We start from the raw sequence: 21,885 nt of genomic DNA on the forward strand, positions 1-21,885 counted from the left end.
CCCTTGCAGGCCCCAGATTGGAGAGGGAGAGAGAGAAGGGTTCAAAGGTAGGAAATAGGTAGCATTTGTCCAAGGGCACTAATAGTAAAGTAGGCACCCCAGGTCTTCATAAATGTGGTGGAGTCTTTCTGGAATCTGCAGACTGTGAGGACTGTATAGAAACCACTCATAGCAGCCAGACTGCTCTCCCCCCTTCACTGCCCTGTATGCACCTTTAATCCAGCCAAGAATTGAAGAGAAAGAAATGCATTTGCTTTTCCCCTACAGAGATTTTTTTTTTTCCTGAGACCTATAAATGGAAACCATGTAATTTATTTTAGGTTTTCTCACATATCATCTTGGATTTTGGGATTCTTTCCTAAGCCACCCGAAGCTCCTTCTTTTGCTTGGTCTGTCTAAGCAAAACTTAAACTTGGGGTAGTTCCTTTTTCTTAGCTTTGTTGAAATACATGATTGAGTACTTAGTTTAATTACTGGGGGATAAGTGAGGAAGAGACCTATGGTAGTTTTTAGTCTTCACTGCTGATGCACTACTAAAAATTATGTTAGAGATGAGTGAAGCTGGGCAAAATCTAGGACTTTTTGCTAGCATGATCAGAGGTACTTGCTTCTCTAAGAAGACTGTGTCCTTATTGATAAGTCCAGTGGATACGGGAGAAGGCCAATATCCTTAATTTAAGGATAGGAAGCTTGTGAACAGGTATTATGTGTCTTGCCCAAGGTCATTCAAGCAAACAGTGGCAGGAAGAGGAAACTGCTGGCAAAACGATGTGATTTCATGCTGTAGTAACAAGCTATAGCTAATAGTGTGGCCTTGATACCTTTTAACTAAATTAATTCTGCTCTGGCAGCTTGTTTTGATGGTTTTTCTGTCTGTTTTAGTTTTTTCAGAGGGACTTTAGCCCCTCAACTTTCTCTGGAAATGCACTATATTGGAACTTGTATTGTAAACTTCATGGGGTAGGAGAAACCACCTGTGTGTCCATATGGCAAGACACTGGCAAAAGTTACTTATGAATTGGATCCAGACCAGAACAGGCTTTTTGGGTATGTTTGCTCTGTGTTGTGAGGTGGGCAGAGTACTTTAACATCCACTGCTATGACCTCTTAGGAAATGGTCACATTTCTCATGAGCAGTTAAAAAGTCAATTTCTTCTTTTTCTGGTGGTGATGTAGATGTTTTCTATGTAGAAGTAGCTGTCTCATAACCGGTGACCCTGCTATGGTAGGCACTACCACAGAGTGTTACAGAGATGCTTTGTGTGGTGTGCAATGCCATACTTAACAGTCCTCTGCTGCTGAGACACCATTTGTCATATTTATGCTCTGAAGGTAAAGACTGGAACTGGACTCTCTGCTCTAACTTTGGCTGCACCTGAGTTGAATTGTGCGTAGGCTTTGGAGAACCTCAGCAGTATCCTAGCAATGTTTTCATGGTAACTCTTTGTTCGGGGTTTGAGTGGCAGGGTTTTCGTAATGGGGGGAGGGGCTGCAGGGGTGGTTCCTGTGAGAAGCTGCTAGAAGCTTCCCCAGCTCCAAGTCAGACCCACCTCTGGCCAAGGCCAACTCAATCAGCGACAGTGGTAGCACCTCTGTGATAACATATTTAAGAAGGGAAACCTGCAGCTGAGAGTTGAGTGGGATGCGAGAGAAACACATACGCAGGGATCGAGGCCAGTGAAGAAGGAGGGGGAGGAGGTGCGCTGGAGGAGATGATGCCCCTTCAGCCCGTGGCAAGATGGCAGGCTGTGTCTCTGCAGCCCATGGAGGTGAGTGGGGGAGCAGATGCCCACCTGCAGCCTGTGGAGGATCCCACGCTGGAGCAGGGGGACGCCCCTGAAGATGGCCACGACTCCATGGGAAAGCCCGCAGTAGAGCAGTCTGTGCCTGAAGGACTGCAGCCCGTGGGAAGGGCCCATGCTTGAGCAGTTCATGAAGAACTGTCTCCTGTGGGAGGGACGCCACGCTGGAGCAGGGGAAGAGTGAAGAGTCCTCCCCCTGAGGAGGAAGGAGTGGCAGAGACAAGGTGTGGGGAGCTGACCCCAACCCTCATTCCCCTGCACCACTGCAGGGGAGGAGGTAGAGAAAACCGGGAGTGGAGTTGAGCTGGGAAGGAGGGAGGGGTGGGGGTAAGGTGTTTTAAGATTTGGTTTTACTTCTCATTATCCTTGTTTTGATTTGATTTGTAGTAAAAGAAATTGATTTTTTTTCCCCAAGTTGAATCTGTTCTTTGCTCATGACCATAAAGTGGTGGGTGAACCCTCCTTGTCCTTGTGTTGACCCACGAGCTTTTTGTTGAGTTTTCTCCTCCCCATTCCACCAGGGCAGGGGGAGGAATGAGCAAGTGGCCTCATGGTGTTTTGTTGCCAGCTGGGCTTAAACCATGACACCTTTGCAGCTTCCAGACCTTGAATGTATGCATGGATGGAGTGTGCTGTAGGTTTGGACTAGCTGCATCACTCACAAGTGCAGGACTCTGGATGCATTGCCCAGGCAGATCTTGCCACAAATGAGTGCCAATAATGGCTTCACATGTGCTAAGCTTGAAGATTTCTAATGATTTCATGCAAGGTAGGCAATGCACTGATTTACTTAGCTGATAAAATGTCATGCACTGGGTTCCACCAGGGAAGCTTTCTTCTGTTCATGTTTATAAATATAATTAAATTGAACTTGAATGTTTAAGCAGTTGGTTTACAGAAATCAGCACATCATTTTAAGCACTGCTAGTCCATCTGCTTATGAAATGTTAGACTAAGTATGATACTAGAGTATGTGTACAGAATAGTATTCAGCAATGCTTTTAAGGTATGCTCAAAAATCTATTAATAAAATGTGCCACACATCTGTTTCCTCCTCTGCGTAGTCAGTAGCTAAGGGATTCTCTCTTTCTTTGACCAAACAAACCATAATGTTCCAAATGGCTCTTTAAGGTTGGGTGTTAAATTTTGCAAATAGGTTTTGCGTTAACCGCAGTAGAAAAGGGGCTTAAGGCCACCTGACAGAAAAGTACTTACAGGCTGCATCTGCATTGTCCTGGGTCTGGCTGGGATAGAGTTAATTTTCACAAGAAGCTGGGAGGGGACACAGCCAGGACAGCTGACCCGAACTAGCCAAGGGGATATTTGATACTATATGATGTCATGCTCAGCGTATAACCTGGGGGAGCTGGCTGCGGAGGAGGAGGGATCACAGCTAGGGAATGAACTGGGTATTGGGTTCTGAGCAATTGCATCATGCATCACTTGCTTCGTATATTCTTTCATTATTATTATTATTATTATTTCTTCTCTCCATGTGTTGTCCTATTAAACTGTCCTTATCTCAACCCATGAGTTTTTACCTGTTTCTCCCAATCCTCTTCCCCATCCCACCGCGGGGAGGAGTGAGCGAGCAGCCGTGTGGTGCTGAGTTGCTGGCTGAGCCTAAACCACGACATTCATCTAGATCCTTGTCATAATTTCTTCTGAACTCTTCCAAGGTGGAGATGATGATATGCTTTACATCTGAACCTGAACTGCTGGAGACAGGTCCCAGTTTGCTGATTTGCTACAGGCTTTTTCTATTATCAGGAATGACATCTGAGCTGGCCATGTTAACTAGGCTGATTCGGGGAGGGAAAGTATAATTCATTTTCAGCTAGACAAATGTATTCTAATTTTAGCTTGTTTTATGCTAGCAGAAGACAAGACTGCCTAGTATGTCTATTTCTGTATGTAATTATTTTTGGAACTTTTATTTTTATTAATCCCTATCTGGCCTGAGACATATTTTCTTCTTTATATCAATGGGTTGCACTTGTTTTATTCAGAAGTTCTTTTTCCTTCAGACTAAAGGCCATATTTTGTGTTAGTATTCCTAATTGGTTTACCTTCAAAATTATTGAAGCATACTTTTGTGTTCTAATCTTTCAATATTTAATCTGGCCTTGTTTGGTTTGGAGGAAATGTCTTTGTTAGCCATTGTTTGCTCAGAACTTCGATAATACGGGCACTTTGCTATGTTAAGTATTTGCTTTGCCAGTATTTGGGGTTTTATTACATCAGACTAAGGCCCAAAGCATATTACTCCTGGACAGCAGCCTACATAATACACAGGCATAGTCTTGCTATTGCTTTGGCTCCAGTGATAGACCCTGTGTGGGAATCATGGCTAGTTTTGGCAGCTCAAGAACAGTTGCCTGTCCTAGTGGCGCTCATGCTGCTCAGTGGGGCACATAAGAGACTGGAAACGTCCAGCACTTGGATTTGGACTTGCTCTGCGCTGAAATCTGAGGAGCAGCCAGAGGAGGTTCTGCCCTGCCTCAAACCTGGCAGGGCAAATAAATATTCAGAGGACAGAAAGAGATACCAGGGATGGGTGGAAGAAAGCTGGTGATAAAAGCTGTTACCACAGTTGTTGGAGAGAGGCTACAGACACAGACTGTAGTGCCTCCAGTGTCAGTACTGGTTTCTTCCCCCTCCTCTAAGTGTGCAGTTAAGAACCTGATCATCATCAATGTGTTAAGATGGAAGAGAGTTCATATCTTTGGTACATGGGGGGATGCTTTTGTCCTTGCTCTGAAGACATCTCCTCCTGAATTTGTGCAGCATCTATTCTTTGCAGTGGAGGTGCAGAGAAGCTCTGAACATGGAGCAGAGATCTGCAACCCATTTGTTGGTGCCAAGCCACGTGAGTCAGTCTGAATGTGTGCTTTGTCACTTCAAGTGTGCTCTTGTCTTTTGCAGCCGCCCCTGCCCCATGCGAAGGCTGAGACCCTTCCAGCACGCCCAAGCATGAAGCAGGAGTCCGTGACTTCACAGACTTCATTCTGCACATGCATCGCTGATGGTGTATTAGTGATTCAACTGTCGTGCCAGCCTAATGACACAGTATTGCCATTTTGTGAACTCTGCTGTGCAGACAGGAGCTTATTAGTTTCTGCAAGGATTTACTTTTTTCCCCAGACCCATCACTTGTTTTATAAAGCTATCACGTACCATTTAAATTCTTACCGCTGTTCTACAGTCTTCTTACAGTACTTTTTGCTCTGATATATTGCAAAATGGTCTATGTTAAATCCAAGGCAATAATGATTCAATATCAATCATTACTATAATTTTTCGGTTCAATGATATTTCAGTGTGGTCTAAGATAAAAGGAATTAGTCTTTTAGGGATGGACTCTGTCATTATTTTTCATTATTTACTTTATTTTTGGAATATTCTCATTGATTTTTTTTTTCCCCCCAGATCACTTGCAGTATTAGAATGAGTAAATAAGATAAGAGTGAAAATGTACTCTGTAGGAGAGCTCAAAGCTGGGAAAGCAAATCAAGTCTGATAAAATTTTTCTCTGTTACAGTGTATTTTCTATGGCATGCTTTTACTGCTCTTAGATGGTTCAGGTTTCTCCTTGCTCTAAATATACTTTTCACTCACATGCATTATGAGGGTGCATTCTAGACTCACTTGCTTGTATTTTCTAGAGTGACAAGTGATTTATTTTTTTTTTTTTGAGGTCCATAAACATTCTCAACTTGGGCCTCCAGTTTTAGAAGTCTTAATTCTTTCTATTAAAATGCTCAGCACCTGTTCTCTAGTGGCCAAGTGATATGTTGCACTGCTTAGGATGAATGAGCTTTAATAAACATGATTATATCTGTCTATAGTATCACTTCTATGAGTAGATGACTGCATGCAGTTGTTTTTTCCTACTCAGCCATTACTCCTGACAGCATATCTGAGAGCATTTTCTGCAGAGGTTTCTTTGGCAGTCCAAGTAGCTGCACAGACTGTATCTCATCAGTGACAGGATACAGCAAGGAAACATTCAACACTTTATGTTTAACCCATAACTCCAAGGTATTAAGCTATTCATTTGAAAACACGTCAATGAAAATTGATGTGTGACTTTCTGTCTGCAAAACAGGCCACAAAGTATCATGGACTCTAGATCTTGAGCCACAGAATCTGCCTGTAAGCTGTGCGGTTTCCCATTCAAGAGGAGGGGGCACTCGCTGCTAAGCCATGGGTGTATCTTTCTATTGTAGTGGTTCTAGTGTCCAGTGATAGCAGGGAGTAGGTGACCCATGTTTACTGGTCTCTTGTACTGGAAACTCTTGCTTTGGAAGATGAATGTTACACTTGCTGGGGATCTGTCTGCCTGACTGTTCCTGTAAATAGAGGTAGTGGCCGTAGGAGAAGCTGGGCACCAGTAACACTTTGCAATGGCTGATTTTCCACATTATATGAACGCTTCATCAAGGGACAGAAACTGTTTTGGAATCAGTTAAAATGCACATGGTCCCCATTCTTAAGACAGTGCTAAAAGACAGCAGCCTTCATATATGGTCTTTAGACTTAAGATGCCTGATCTCTCTATTTCTGAAAGGAGAGTGGGGGTGCACTAGAAAAATAAAATCGCCTACCAAATATGAGGCCAAGTCATGGGGCTGACCAACTGATAGTAGCCTCTCCCACATGATGGAGTAACTGGGACCCCAGTGGGACTGCTTGTCTACTATATACCCTCTGAGACTGGAGTGGCAGAGTTGGGATATCTGGAACTGTCTGCCTTGGAAAGTGCCTGTAGGATGGCACTCCTGTTGTATACGTGGCTAAAACAAGCAATCAATGAAACCCAAAGCCTTTTTGGAGCTGATATGCTACTTTGGCACTTGTGTTGGCAGAATGATTTGGGGGGGGAATTTTTCATAGTTCACTGTGGTGCAGGTAGAATCAAAATTGGTTTCCCCTTGTCTTGAAATATTGCTGTGGATGCCAGTGAAAGTAGGGTCAGGTGTGTGGTACAAAGGATGACCTCCTCTCCTTCACACTAACTTCATCCAGCTACTTTGGCTGGGGTGAGCAGCAGGACCAGAGCAAAGTGCTCAGCGTTTGCCCCAGAAGCTGTTGCTCTGCGGGACTAACAGTGTGAGAGTGAACAGTGGGCATGCTGTGCGCTTGGAGGAGCTTGCTGGACTGAACGTGAAGCTTGAGTGAGTAGCTCACTGCAGCTTTTTTGTTCCGACATACAGTCTACATAGCCTTATGTCCAAGAGAAACAAGCCCAGCAGAAAATAGGGTTTGTGTTCTGGCTTTGTGAATATCAGATGGGGGAAGATGTGTATAGTGCCAGGCACGAAGCAGCCAGTCCAGCCTTTTGAGCCAGTGATGACTGGAAAGTGCTTTGCTTCAAGCCATGTCAGCAGAGAGGCTGTATGGCATGCACAAGCTATGTAAGTAACTGCCGCCCCAAAATTGCTGGGGGAAAAAAAGGAGGACAATGCTGGAAAGTAATTATTATTCAACATTATGGATGAATACTTTTCTAGCTTAATTATGGGTTTTACATAATTAAGTCCCTGAGAATGAAATCTCAATGGTTTTTTATTAGAGAAGTGTGTACAAGTTCAGCAGCCACGTTTTTGCCAGGATAACAATTAAGAGTGTGAGACCTTCCAAACAAGAATAAGGCATTCTGTGAGGGTGTGCAAAAAGAGGCAGTTCAAGGTGTGAGGAGCTCATCTGCTGTAATAGTGGGAGACAAGTGAGTAGCTGTAGAATAGAAAATCAGTTTTATAAGGACTTACTTGAGTCATATAATTAGGTGGCAAATAATAACACAACCGTGTGACACTGTCAGACTTGACAGCTGCTGATGTTCAACTGGAGATGTTCTGACTGTTTTGAAAGCTTTGCTTGCTTTCTCATGAGTCATGTGATAAATAGAAACAAAATCTTCTTTTAAAAGAAGATTTTGGTAAAATTCCTTTTGACTTGAATAAAATCAGGACTCAATTCTGGGAGTTGAATATACAATAGAGCTAAAAGTAGGAAGGAGCCCTGTTCTAAAATACTTGAGGTACTCTATTTTTTTAAGTCCTTTATTCAAAAAATCTTTGAGACTTCCTCTGCAAGAAACACACCACTTGATTAGGTATTTTTCTTATCATAAGCTTACCTTTCTAGTTGGCAAAAAATTGCTGAACCTTCTATATTGGTTCAATGCCAAGAATAGTAATAGGGAAAAAACCTTACAGTGTATTTATATGTTCACGTCATTCATTTGCGTAAATGGTTGTAGAAGCTTCTTTGATTTATATGGCCAGCAGATGTTGGAACTGAAAGCACCTGCTAAGAAAAGCAGATTCTTTACAGCCGTGGCCTAGCCCCATCTCCATAGGTTTTTATTTTTCCCCTGGCCTCCTTGCTGTGGCCCAGCGGTATCTGTGCTATTAGTTCATCTGTGCAGGCAGCGTCTGTGGTGGGTCTTGGATGTTCTGTTCTGTGCATCTGCCAGGCCTGCTTTGATAATGCAGCCAAGCCACTGCTGGTTGAAATGTGAAAAATGCCAGAAGCTTCTTTTTCTGTGTGTACAAAATCAGCCCAGGAGGCCTGTGACATGAAGAAAGCATAACTCGTCCTACTATACTGCTTTAAAAAAAAGGGTGAAAAACAAAATAAATAAAGGAGGCTTACTAGCAACACCTAGGCAGCACTGCAGCTCAAAAGCAAGGGCTTGTATTGTACAAACTCGATACAATTGCCCTAGCTGGACAAAACCAGTCCTATTAAGAAACTATGAAGGAACTAAATTAATCCTAAACAGACAAACTGTTTTTCTTGCACCCCTCAGTGTGTCTGGAAATGCCTTGCCTGCTATTTCTAGGAGCTGATGTTCCAGCAGCACTGCCCAGAATTTCAGTCAAATCACACTGGTTTAGCCCCCATATATTTGGATACACAGTAGTAAAAACAATCTATTGTTCATAGCTGTTCTTCTCGCATCATAACCTCTATTGATCTTGCCTGTGCCATCCCTGGCTTTCAAAATAGATGCACAGCAGATGTGGAGCAAGTGGGCCAGAATTTCAAGTTTGATGCTAGGCATCAGTGAGCTGAGTGTTTCTGCAGATGATGGGAAATCTGCTTGTAGCTGCCTGTGTCTCTTTTTAGTGTAACTGTGCTGTATATGAAACTGAGAATGGGCAATGTGTGCCTCATCAATAGATGACCTGTTGTTGGGGAATTCACAGGATAGGGGTTGAGGCTGATGTGGAAAATACTCTGTGACGCTGGAAACAGCTGAAAACTTCAGGTATCTGCACCAAGATTCACACAGAAGGGTGATGTCCTCTTCCTTAAGTGAAGAGCAGACTGTACTCCTCAAAGGGAAAAGGCAAACATCGTAGGCATGGCACTCCTGGCAGACAGGCTGGTGGAGCCAGCCATCATCACTGTGAGATGAGATTAATAGGTTTGGGTGCATTAGGGTAGCTGAGTAGCAGGTGACCCTTGGAACAACAGAGATGTTTGCAAAGACTGTCTTGCAACTCCTTCCCTGGACAACTCCCATGCAGAAGTGTGTGCTTGCTGATCTTCAGTGTGCAGTGAAGAGCTGTGCCTCATTGGAGTCCTTAGTGTAAAGGAGTATAACTTAGGTGTGTGTGGATGATGTACCTGAAACATGAAAATGAGGCTTGCTTACCTTAAAAAAAAAAAAAAAAAAAAATCACATCACAGTTCACAAATCCACCAATGATAAGGTTTTTAATTCAGTTATCTCTAAATTATATTAAGATCAAAGTTACTCCTATTATAAGTTTTGTAATGCTATGAATATTCTGCCAAGCACAGAAACTTGAGTCTTGAAGGAATACATCATACGAATTAGTTAATGATGTAGTTTGTCTAGCCAAGTATTGTTAAAAAAAAAAAGTTGGAGAGCACTAAAGGAAGTGGCATAGTCTGGCATCTTGACTGATACTGCGTGATCCTTGACCTCATTTAATTGAAGTAGTAACTGATCCTAAATATCGTATTTCTTTTAGCTCCTAATGACTTCTGTAATTTTTGCTTGTAGAGTCAGTCCTATGCCACGGCTGTTTATCGGTTGCTTTTCAGTTCTCAGTTAGTCTTGACTTCTGCCCAACCCTGTGTTACTGAAGTGGATGCCTTGGCATTTATCTCAACAGGTACAGAATTAGCCCCTAGCATAGGAGGTACCCTCTGTAAATATTACTCTGCCCTGCTGTTACCAAAGGGAGGATGAATCTAAGTCACCCCCACCCAGGGATGGGGCAGTTATCTCTAACTTAGCCAACACAGCCCTCTAGATATTTGTATCAACAGTAGTTCTTTCACCTAGTCTGAAACCAAGACCCTTCTAGTTGAGCGAGCAGTTTCTTTTAGCCTTCACCTTGATCTGACATGCTTTACTATTATTCTCTCTCGTCTTCTCTAGACAGCCTGCAAGTTAGAACTGAGGATTGCTGATGTTTGTTTGTCAGAACATAACTTTGTCGTTTTTCCTGCTGTCTGGCCTGCCAGATAGGGAGAAGTAGTAAAGACAGATTGTGTGTTACAGGGTGGAAATGAGAACAGGGCATTTGTATTGTTCAACAAGCCGGCACACCATCCTGGCAGCAGCCAGCTCTGTGGAAGATGTTCTTTGGCTTTGCTGTGTTTCATTCACTAAAGCACTCTCCTTTGAACACTGACCAAACCTGATTCTTAAAGCTAAGCATTTAATCTTGTGTTTGGCATTAAATTGCAGCTTTATGCTGAGAAGTGTCAGAGAATAGCCTGATATGTTATAATGGACTCTACTGGTGAGTTGGGATGGACTCTCTGCAGAGAGAGTTCCCAGGTATGTTGAACATTTGGAAAGAAAATGGTGGAAAAAGTTAGATCTGTGGTGTGTAAATTAAGTCAGATGAAATGTCTTCTTAATCAGATGTGACAGTCATTTATGCTGCTGTAGTTTATTAGTGATAAACTGATATAGGTTATCCGTAGCTGATGCAATTGGCATACCATTCTTCATTAGTCATTCCTAACTTAAGGCAAAGGTTTCTACTCCTTGACTGAATGAAAGTCTTGCTGACCATGAAGTGAGAGGCTTTCTGGGTTTAGGATTGCATACTGAAATTGGCCTGTTTGTGAATGACAAACTCAGCTTGAAAAGGCAGGCTCAGGCATGTGAAAAAAGCAGAAGTGACTTGGACATCAGCATGGCTCAAAATCTATGTTCTGTATCATGATGTAAAAAGAAAATTCCCTTAACAGTAGAAACAGTAATTATATGGTACCGGCACAAATGTGTGCAAGGAGAGGCCAGTGCATCACGTGCAAATCGCCACACTGAACTGCTGAACTAGAGAAGTGGGTCCATTGGCTCAGCTGGCAGAGGGACCAACGCACAGTGAGCATCTCTGCGGCACCTTGTCTGGCAGAGAATGTGTGCCTGCAGCTGAGAACAGAAGATACAGATGACTGAAGTATACAGGATCCGGTGAAAATGAGGGAAGAGAGCTGGGTCCCCTCTGTGGAGAGATGATCCTATTGACAGGCCCTGTTTTGTTTTGCCCAGATGGCTACTGAAGCAGAATACAAAAGTAACCAGGGAAACTTGGGTCGGAGAGGCTCTGGCATCCTGGTGGAGCCTTAGAAATATCTTGTGGCCTCTTTCTGCTTGAAAGGAAGAGAAGACATAGGGTTTGATGAATAGAGGATGACTTATCTCTAGAAGAAATTATTAGTTATACTTAAAATTATAAGGTTGGAAATTCAAATCTGGTCCCCTTAAAAAAAAAATGAGGAGAGGTGAGGGGTGATCAGACTTGAAACAGTAAGGTGAATTTAATCACGTATATACAATACAGCTCTAGGGGACAAAATGCTGAGGAAGAAGGTTTAAGATATTATTTAACTTCTTTAATGATCTTGAAAGGTAGTAGGCAGTACATTAATGAACTGATAATAAATTAGGAGGATCTTTGGATAGATAAATGATAAAAAAGGGGCATTGATTTCTTAATACAGAAAGAATAGCAAAATGATTTTCAAGCAATTGCCACGGAAGACAGCTGTGAATGCCAGAAATCTCTAATATTAAAGAAGGACTTGTATAAAATAGTGAGTGTTCTGGCTGTGTGATGTTTGAAGTTAAAATTTTTGCTCAAGTTTGCTCTTCTAGCAAGTGACAGAAACAACTCTGAAATACTTCGTAAATATTTAAATTTTGGTAGTTTATCCTTGATAACTGGTTTTCCAAAGCTGTTTAACTGTGAACCAGCAGTACATTGCTAGTATGATGTTGTAAGTATATTTCCAAAATGTTCTTGAAAAATTAGCCATCCTTTTCCCATTCATACCTATATATTCCCCTGCAGCTAGGCTATAAAACTAAGGCAAAAATTACCAATGACTATTCAGAATTTTGCCCACTACTTCTTTTGACCACAGCTGAAAAATATTGGGGCAGCACTGCACAAGGTAGTCTATAATTCCCCCTCTCCCCCCAAACAATAACAAAAAATTTAGTAGTGCCTTCAGTTAAATATGAAATGTACCTTAAAATTAGATGACTAGCAGCATAACCCTCTTGGCCAGGCCAGTTGCAAGAGAAGGTCCCTGAACTAAGGCAGTTTATGTAAAGTTGAATCACAGAAAAGGAGCATGAGCACCCCAGCTTCTGAGTGTGTGCTGTGCCATGGAGAAATTGCATGGCTTGTTTCAGGCTGCTTAGGTTGAGGGTGGTGTGAAGTGTTCCTTTTGCTCAAAGAGAAGGTGTTTTGATTACAGGCTTAGAGATGAAGACAGTTGTCTATTGATAATGTAAAGAAATTTTTTATGTTCTTAAACTTCTGTGTAGCAATCCTGGCAATCATTTTGGTCAGAGACGGAGCAGTAAATATTTGCTGAAGCTCTAGACAAGCTAAAAACACATGACAAACAGTCTTTTTATTATGTGTTTATTGAAAAATAAGATACTTTTTACTAAGTACCATAGAAACAAGGTTGATAATCAATAGTAACAGGGAATATAACTAAATTTTAGTATCTCTATTTAGGTAAGGCCCAAGGAAGGCTTGCAAAGATGTGTTATGTTTTGGGGTTTGCTATGTAGGTATCCTCTAGTGGCACAAAACAGGGCCTGGAGGGGTTTTTGTGTCAAGAACTTGACTCCCTCAAACTGCTAGAAACAGCAGCCCGTAGCTCATGTGGTGTCTTATAGGCCTTCCCTCCTCTGTCTCTTGCATGTAGGACTGTAATTTTGCTTTTTAATTTTTTTTTAACCTATCGTGTTTTCTTGAACTTGCTTCACATTAGAAGAAAAGTATCCAAGCAGTGTAAACAGGACAGGTTTCCAGTGAGGAGGTCTTGGATGATCCTGGAGAGCTGGGTATCGCTTAGTGCTGGTCCTTCTCCCTCTCCCTGCAGACGGCAGCTTTCCACTCACTGAGATGCCAGGTACAAAACCAAACTGTTGGCACATAACCCAGGCAAATATTCTGATGTTCTCATTGAAGCATGGGCAGAGGGCTCCCAGGAGAAGCTTTGTTTCTTAAGAGGCCTCAGCTGCAGCTGTGGTTTCTGGAGATAACATTTGATTAAATGAAAGCTGCTGCTCAGCACAGCTTGTGGAGCCACAGTATCATCCCCTGCTCTTTATGCTCAGAGCTCCCGGTGACTGGGCTGGAGTAAGAAGCCTCTTGTAGTAAGATGCAGCTGTGATGGTGCTGCGTGGTCATGCAGTGCTGTATTAACTTGCCCAGGAGCAAGCCTTGCCCACCCTGAGCAGCCTCTCTGGCCCATAGGGGCTCCTGCTATGTGCTGCCCTGGGCTCCCTGGACCTGCCTTGTCCCCTTGAGCTGTTCGTGAGGAGACTGAAGGCACTCACTTGTGCCTTCCAGCAGTGCTGCACCAACAGCTTCCTGGAAGTGCTTGTCATTGTGCAGAAATCCCTCTGGGGCTGCTGTTAGGAAGACATGTATAAGGAAGTTTCTCAGGAAGCAAAGCTATTGCTGGTAACATGGCCACCTTTGGGAGCCCTCAGCTGCCAAAATACTGGAGCCACCTCTTGGGGTTGTGCTGGGAGCTCGCAGACAGATATTGGGATGCATCCTTCCTGTTAGCCACAGACACTTCACTATAAAGCACATATATCCTTCCTGTTTTATCCTGGAAAAATGCATACCACTGAAATGAAGGTGACTGGGCAAGCCTGCTCTCGGGGGGAAGAGGCAGCAAAGCCCTGCTCTAGGTGCTAAGTGCTAAGCCCTATCTGAGGTATTCTCTACATCCCTGCTGGGTATTGTTGAAATACAGTAAGGAAAAATGGTTGTGGGAAACTTTGTAGGTGAAAACTATTGTTACTACTTTGGTCCATTTTACCAATTAAGTATTTAATTTTCTTTTTTTTTCTTTTTTACCTAAAACTGTGTGCATATTTATGTTCCTTAGATTCAGTAACTTCAGCTTAGTGAATTTCTGATATCCTGAAAAAAGGACCATTTTTAAAAATTGAAACAAAACTTTGTCTTTTGTTTGCTGGTAACTCTTAAGTATCAAGGTTTTTTTACTTGCTGTGCAACAGATACAGAGTTAAACCATATTATCTGCTGGAATTTTAGGTACAGTTGTATGTGCATGTAATCTTGTTGTAAAAGTACATCTACTTATGAAGACAAGAAACCTTGTCAGTTAAACACCAAATACAAGATGGTGGGTGTATCTGCTGATGTCTGGTGAGTGAGTGTTTAGAGGACTGAACCAGGACTGGTAGCCAGGAGTTGGTGCATCTGAATCTTGTCTTCCATATTCATTTCTATTAGGGCAAAATAACTGTAAAAAAAAGAAAAAAAAGAAAGAAAAAAAATTCAGTTGAACAGCAGTGTTAAACTCGTTTTTCCCAAGCTGCTCTGCAGTGAAAGGGCATTGCTTCTCACTGCTGCTTGTTAGTTGGTCCTAGGGAATTTCTGACGATGTAATTATTTTGTAAATCTTTTGAGGTGGAGCCTTTTAATTTTGTACACTGTCCTGTTGGTATCCCTCAGGCACAGACACGTCCCAATGAACAATTTATATAATACCTGTAATGCACAATACGTAGTCCATAGATATTGATATTGAAAACTGCAAATGTCAAGAGAAAACATGGCTCAAGACCACTGTTACTAGCATCTAATTAGACATTGCTGGCATCCTCACCTACTAGGTCAGGTCTTCGGTGACAGATTTGGTTCTGAGTGCTTGTGCCTTATGAAACTGTCATTTTTTCAATCCAGGCTTAATACTCTGCCGCCTGAATGAATAGGTTAAATGTGCCGTGTTAATTTGAGAGAGAATGTAGCAGTAAGAGGCAATCACATACAATTGGAAAGAAATATTTATGGTCAGTTTAGCAGGATCAGCTATCAGATGACCTCTGACATCCACCATCATCTACTAAAGAGCTAATTAGCTGTAAAAGTAGATGACAAGTCAATTGCATCAGCACAAAGGATGAATTTGTCTTTTTGGGTTTTGCTGATAATAAAGTCTGCTAGTTAAAGATAGGCAGAGAGCCACCTGTGTGTGAAAAGCAAACTTTCCTGAAGGAAGGTTAAAAGAAGATGCAGCTGTAAACAGAAGCATAAGGCAAGGTAAAGGTACAGCATGAGGGGATGCTTGTAGAGAACTGGGTGGAGGGGCTTATGGCTAGAATGAAGTAATGAAGCACAGGAGAAAATTCAGTCTGTGGACACTAGATTTAACCCCATGCTAATTCAGATTTTCCTGATTTTTAAAAAGCTGCACATCCTCACTGCAGCTCTTGAGGATGCTGTTGGTTATATTCAATGGCATGTTTACCTGGGAACTGAAGTAAAGACAGTTTTCTTGGATGCTTGAACATCTGCTTCTCAGCACACAGTCTTGGGCTTTCAAATACACAGCCTGCTTTTTCTTGTGTACTGAGTTCCAGTGGAACTTGCTTCAGGCTCATGCCTCAACCTTAACTTCTCTATTTCTGTGTTTGTAACCTTGCGACAATTTAGAGCTTCCTTCACGTTGGCATAAATCAGAATTAATCATTCTGTAGCTTTGAAATTTGCTTCAGAGAACTGGAGAGAATGCTTGACCTGGTCAAATGAAATTCCTTGTTTTGCCTTCTCAGCTTTGACATGTTTTTAACTGCTGCAAGCAGATACAGGGTGGTGGAGCTGCCATATGGCAGCAGCCTGTCTGTCATGGGAGTCTTGATGGAGCTAATGCTAGAGGAGTTGAGACCTTTTCAGCAGCTTTGAGAAGATCTGATGTGAGGGATGCTGCAGGGAGCTGTTTGGCCCTACATTGCACAGACCTTCTGGACCATACTCATCCTTTTTTCCTTTTGTGTTCCTCTATTTCCTACAAAGTCTGTTTCTGTGATTTAGTTGGGTTTTCTTCAGTCAGTCCTGTACTACGCTGTTTTCTGCATAGCTGCATAACAGGATGCACTGGTGGCTTTACCCAGTAACAAGTCAGGGTTACCCCTTCCCTCTTGCTGCTTCTGAAATGCTGGCTGTCATTGTGAGCATGGTTGATGGCACAAAACCATTTTATGACTGGCTCTACTAAAAGCATTTTCTAGGGGCTTTAAAAATACTAGTTACTTAAAAAATACAGTGAGGGGAAGATGGGAGCAACTGTACTTTCTGGTATATAAGATGGGCTCTGTGGGGTGTTGTAAAACTAGTTAGCAAAATTGATTCCTATTTCTACAGTAGCACAATTAACTACATTGACTGTAAAACCAACTTATTTAGAGAAATAGAAAAGATGAGATAAGGAGTGTTTACTTAACCGCTTTTGAAGGGGACCTGCAAGGAGTTATGCTCACATGCAGAATACAATTGGTGGTTTATGCCATTCTGGACCTGTTGAATGCTTTATCCATATTAACAAGTGGGTAAGGGATGTCTGCCACTATAATTTTTGTAGAGAAGGCAACTGTGTAAGCGCTGCCTGCCATTGAGTGTCTGGAGAGCTAACCTGAACCCAGGCCAGGTTGTTCTCAGTTTTCTTCTGTTGTTGAAACACTCTGACAGCTGTTACAACTGTAGCAGCTGTTTTGTCTTCATTACATGATTGGAAAAAAAAAAAAGACAACTCAGGCCAATTGCTAAGATTCATAACTGAGCACAAATCCCCACCGAAGCTGAGGGGAGTTTATTTGATTGTTCCATAAAACTGGCTTGTTTTATAAACTGTAGCTGTAGGGAAGTCTCAAAACCTCTGAAAGCCCTTATGCTAGGATGGTTTAGCCCCACTGAACTTGGCTACTTCTACACCACTGCAGACTCTGGTTGACTAGAGTATCTTTAAAAAGGCTTCCCAAGTTAAAAGAAGCCACCAGAACCTTTGCCTTCTTGCCCCTGTTCTCTCGTAGCTGAGCTACTTCGGGCGTGACATTAGCCCATTGTAATTGTACACCCACAACATATTTGTAAGTGGTGATAGGCAATATGGCCTACTTGGTTAAGAAGCAGCATAAGATGCAAAGCTCTGAGTCTTGTTTCCATTGGTACCCCTCATTTGCTGCGGGACCTTCTCTAGGCCTCAGTTTCACAACCTGTAGAAGGAAGATAATTACACTTGGAATTTTGGGGCAATTGGTTAAGAAGCTAGTTACTAGATAGACATCTACTTCCATTAGTGATGTTGAGATGTGGCGAGACCAGAGTTTATTTTGGTTGAAATGATGTCTTGATAGCTTTGTGCTTCCCTTACTCATTCCCTGCCTTCTCCTGTTTTCTCTTCATCTGATGCACTTGTTCTACATTTGTTGGAAAGGGAGTCTCTCCTCCTCTGAATGAAGAGCCAAGCAGTCCTGGCTGAGGGACAGATTCAGTTTTGGACAAAATGAGATGCTGTTGTGAAATGACTGCCTTGTGTTCTGGTAAAGCAAACCTGAGCTTTTCATGTAGGCTTTGACAAGTAAGTGTTGTCAGCAGCATGTTGTGTATTGACGTGGCTGTACTGTACATGATATGTAGTGGATAGCTAAGGGCTCCAAAACCCATGCAAAATCCCAGCTTCTACCTATTTCCACTGTGATGAAGAGTCTAGCTGGTTTTGAGATACCTACAGGTTGGTTTTTTTTTCTCTACCATGCAACCTAATGATCCAGGTGATAAATTCAAGGTAGCAGTTTGAAAGGGAAGGATGAATCTCCTGCCTAGGCACATGCCGAACGGCAGCATCCCTGAGGCATTCAGCTAGGGACTCACAGGGCAAGAGTGGTGTGGCAGAAAGTAGTACTCTAGTGCTGTACCATGTGCTTTAACTTTTTGGTAGAAACGTTTCAACAATAAAAAGAAATCCATATGAAATCAAACTACAGTCCAGAGCAGATTGCATTCTTATAAATATGAATAATGCAAGTTCAGTTAGATTTTTTTAGTTTGAAGTCATTTGAGGATGCGGGGCACATCCTCAAGTAAAGATCATCTATCAAAGTCTGCAATACTCAACTGTTTGTGTTGCTTTTTATATTTTTAATAGAAATTCTGTTTTTAAATTATCTTTTTAAATGACTTTTTAATAAGGAAAACATTTTTCCTGCTGTTGTCACCTTATATTTTATTCAGACTCTTCTATCATGCCCACTTCCGTGGTGCATGAACACTTAGCTACTACCGCAATACAGCAGACCAGCATGAAATGATATAAAAGACTATCATATCAGTGAGAAAGCATGATTGGAGATTTTAAAGGGCTGTATAGATCAGGGAGAGGACCTTGAAGCTAATGTGAAATTTGACTGGCAACCAGTGGATGATGGAGACAGAAGTGGAATTACATGCTCACTCCATCTGGTGCCAGTCAGAATCCCAGCAGCAACATTTGGTACCAGCTGCAGTCTGTTAATTGTGTGTTCAGAGAGACTGGCAAAAACAGCATTACAGTGGTTCAAATTGAATGAAACAAGAGCAGGAACAAATACCTCTGCTTCTGAAAGGGCAAGTTGCTGGCACGGTCAGGTAGTGTTTCTGAAGTAAAAGATGATGCATTGCTCAACAGAGAGCTTCAGCTGCATGTGTTTAATTCCAGGTGCAAGGAAAAGTCTGTCTCCTAAATACTTACTAAGGGAATTAATTGCAGTAATGCTTTCAAAATGCATAAATAAAAGTAAGAGATTGAAGGCAGCATATGGAGATGACTTTTGCAATACTTAATTTTGAGTTTTAATTAAAGAACACTTCAGATACTTAGTCCAGGTTTTGGTATGGCAAGAAGGCAGCCGACTTGGAAAAGAGGGTGTAATTTGGTGACAAGTCAATGGTATGACCATATGAACATAATATAACAGTGGTGATGGTTCAGTTTGCCTTGGGAAAAAAGGTACCTAGGAAAAGTGTCAGAGTTTATGGATTTACATCTCAATAGTGGCCAAATAGAGAAGAAATAAAGGTGGGACGGATCTGGACCTTTCTTACACAGAACCATGTGTCAGAGGAGAGAACTGCAGAGGGCCCAATTCAGCCTTCTTATGTGCCTTATCTTCCCATGGAAGTGAGATACTCATGCACCAGGAACACGGAGTTGGAGTCTAAGCTTTTCTAAAATAAACAAGTTTCAGGAAGCAGTGTGTGACAAAGGCACGCAAATCTTCAGTGCCTGAGGCGCACAGCATATAATATCAAAATACCAGGAGGGCAACAAGAAATGAGTTTTAGCTGCAGCTTCCTGTCCTGCTCATCACAAAGGATGCAAGATAGTTGGATGCTTTCTATATCATGCACTGACAAAGCTCATGCACTTGGCTGAACATTCGATGTACCTTCCTGGAATGCTTTGCCTTTCAAATCTGCAAGCAACCAGCTGACTCTGCATTGCAGTGTTTGCTCTACCTGTCCTCATCAGGTCTTTACAAGCCGGAGGAAAGATGTTGACGAAAGTAATCGATAGAGTAAAGAATGATGAACCAATGAAAAGAATCTGACTGAAAGGCCACAATGGAGACCACAACAGTCATGACAGTATCATAATTATCATTTTTGGGGATGGTAAATTAAAATGCTAGCACAGAAATAACAGAATCAATAATTTAAACCTTGGCAAGTGTAAGGTTATAGAAGAAAAGGCCAAGAGCAGTAACTGTTGTGCACAAAAGAACACTTTCTCTACTCTTTAGTTTACCAGCATAATCATCAGTCGTGATGCAATACTAGGCCTGTTTGCAGACTCCTTCCACTAGTGATAATATGCCAGAGAACTGGAGGGTGTGGGGGAGAGAATGTTCTTATATGTAGTGATTACAGAAGTTGGGTTTCTCCTGGGTTGTATTGGTATCAACTGCTTGTGTGACCTTGAGCACAAGACAGTTTAGTTCCTAATGACTCCTTTTTTTCAACTAAAAAACGATTGTGCCTTTTAAATTTGTTTTGAGAGTATTTTGCTGCACTTGCATGGAAGGCAATTGTACATGTTCATACGCAACACTCAGCTTCGCATTAGAGTGATGCAAGTTAGTGTCAGCTATAGTAAAGCTGTGGCTTCAGATCCTGATTCACTAATTCTCCTAATGTTAATATTTGCCATGCTTGGAGTTTAGAGCAAGAATATGACTGAAGGTTTACAAGACTTGTGTAACCATTGTCATTATGTGTCATTATGGACAAGCAAATTAGCTCTGCTTAAATCTATGACAATACTCCTGTGCATAGAAGCTGCGTTTTAATTTGCATGAGTTGAAAGCTCTGCTTCCATTTGTGAGAAACTGAAAGACCGAAAAGAAAAGAAGGGAGAAAAAGCCCAAAATTTAAAAGGAAGAAAGAAAGTGAAATACAAATACTAGAGGTGAAAAAGATGTATAAAGATAAAATGGGAAAGGATATGTAATAACTTTGTTAGGTGCTTTGAGGAGCTCTATTTGTTAACATAAAATTGGAGTCCTTGAGGCTGCCAGGCATCTCCAGAAATGGTCTTTCCAACCACTGCTCAAGCAGGGTCAGAGAGAACAGCTTGCCCAAGACCATGTCCAGTTGGGTTTTCAGTATCTGCCCAGGGGGAGACTTTACAGCTTTTCTGGGCGGGGTGTTACACTGTTCAACCACCCTCACACTTAAAATGATTTCTTGCCTTAAAAAGAAATTTCTTTCTATTTTGTTAGTACTAGTTGCCTCTTGTCCTGTCACTGGGCACCACTTAGAGCAGGCTGGCTCCCTCTGCTTTATGGCCTTTCCCCTTCCCTGGCTGAACAGTCCCAGCTCTCAGATTCTCTTTGTGTGAGCAGTCCCTTCATCACCTTTGTCTGTCTTGTACTGGGAGCCCAGCACTGAACCTGACATTAGAGATGCCTCTCATGGGGGCTGAGTCAAGGGGAGTCTTGTCTCTCGACCTGCTGACAACTCTCTTCCTGTGCAGCAGTTTTCAGGAACCAATCTTTGCAGAAGATCAGCTCTTAAAAAAAAATTCTAAAAAATTAAAAATTTTGTGAGCGTGCCATCAGAGATTCCCAAGAACACTGCATGATCTTGAAAATGTGATCACCAGTATGCTAATTCCTTATTGGGTGCAAGCCTACTGCCCACACTGTTTGGTGTCTGAATGATTTAAATTAAGACTTGGTTTTCTGAAGAAAGTGTTTATATTGCATCTAAATGTTAGGATGCACTTTTAAGTATTTTTCATTTGGGTTTTTTCCAGCTTTTGTATTACATTGTGCAGAGCAGTTGTATGAGTTCAGCTCAATGCACTTTACAAGCTCTGTAGCTGCTCTGAAGGTGGAAAGGAATGCTGTTTAGTCCTAAACATAAAATTTTAGTTGGTGGGCAGGTTTTGGCCGCAGCCTTAATTTGTCATCATACATAATCAGGAAAAGTAATTTTTAAAACAGAATTTAAAAGCAGTTCTTTCATGGCTACCTGTGATCAAATCGTGCAGTTGTTCAGTCCCTACAGCAAACTTCATATCATCATTGTTATTGACTCTCCTGAAAAAATCAACAGTTGAATCTTACACAAAAATTTCAATGAGTTTTTTTCCAATGCAAAACTTAATTCTGTTGTTGCTAGTTTGTTGTGTCTGAGCTTGTCTTCCCCTAACATTTACAAAAGAACTTGCAAAGAGCTGGTGAAAATGAACTTCAGAA

Source organism: Buteo buteo, chromosome 1, assembly GCF_964188355.1.
Source record: "Buteo buteo chromosome 1, bButBut1.hap1.1, whole genome shotgun sequence".
In the NCBI taxonomy this organism is placed as follows: Eukaryota; Metazoa; Chordata; class Aves; order Accipitriformes; family Accipitridae; genus Buteo; species Buteo buteo.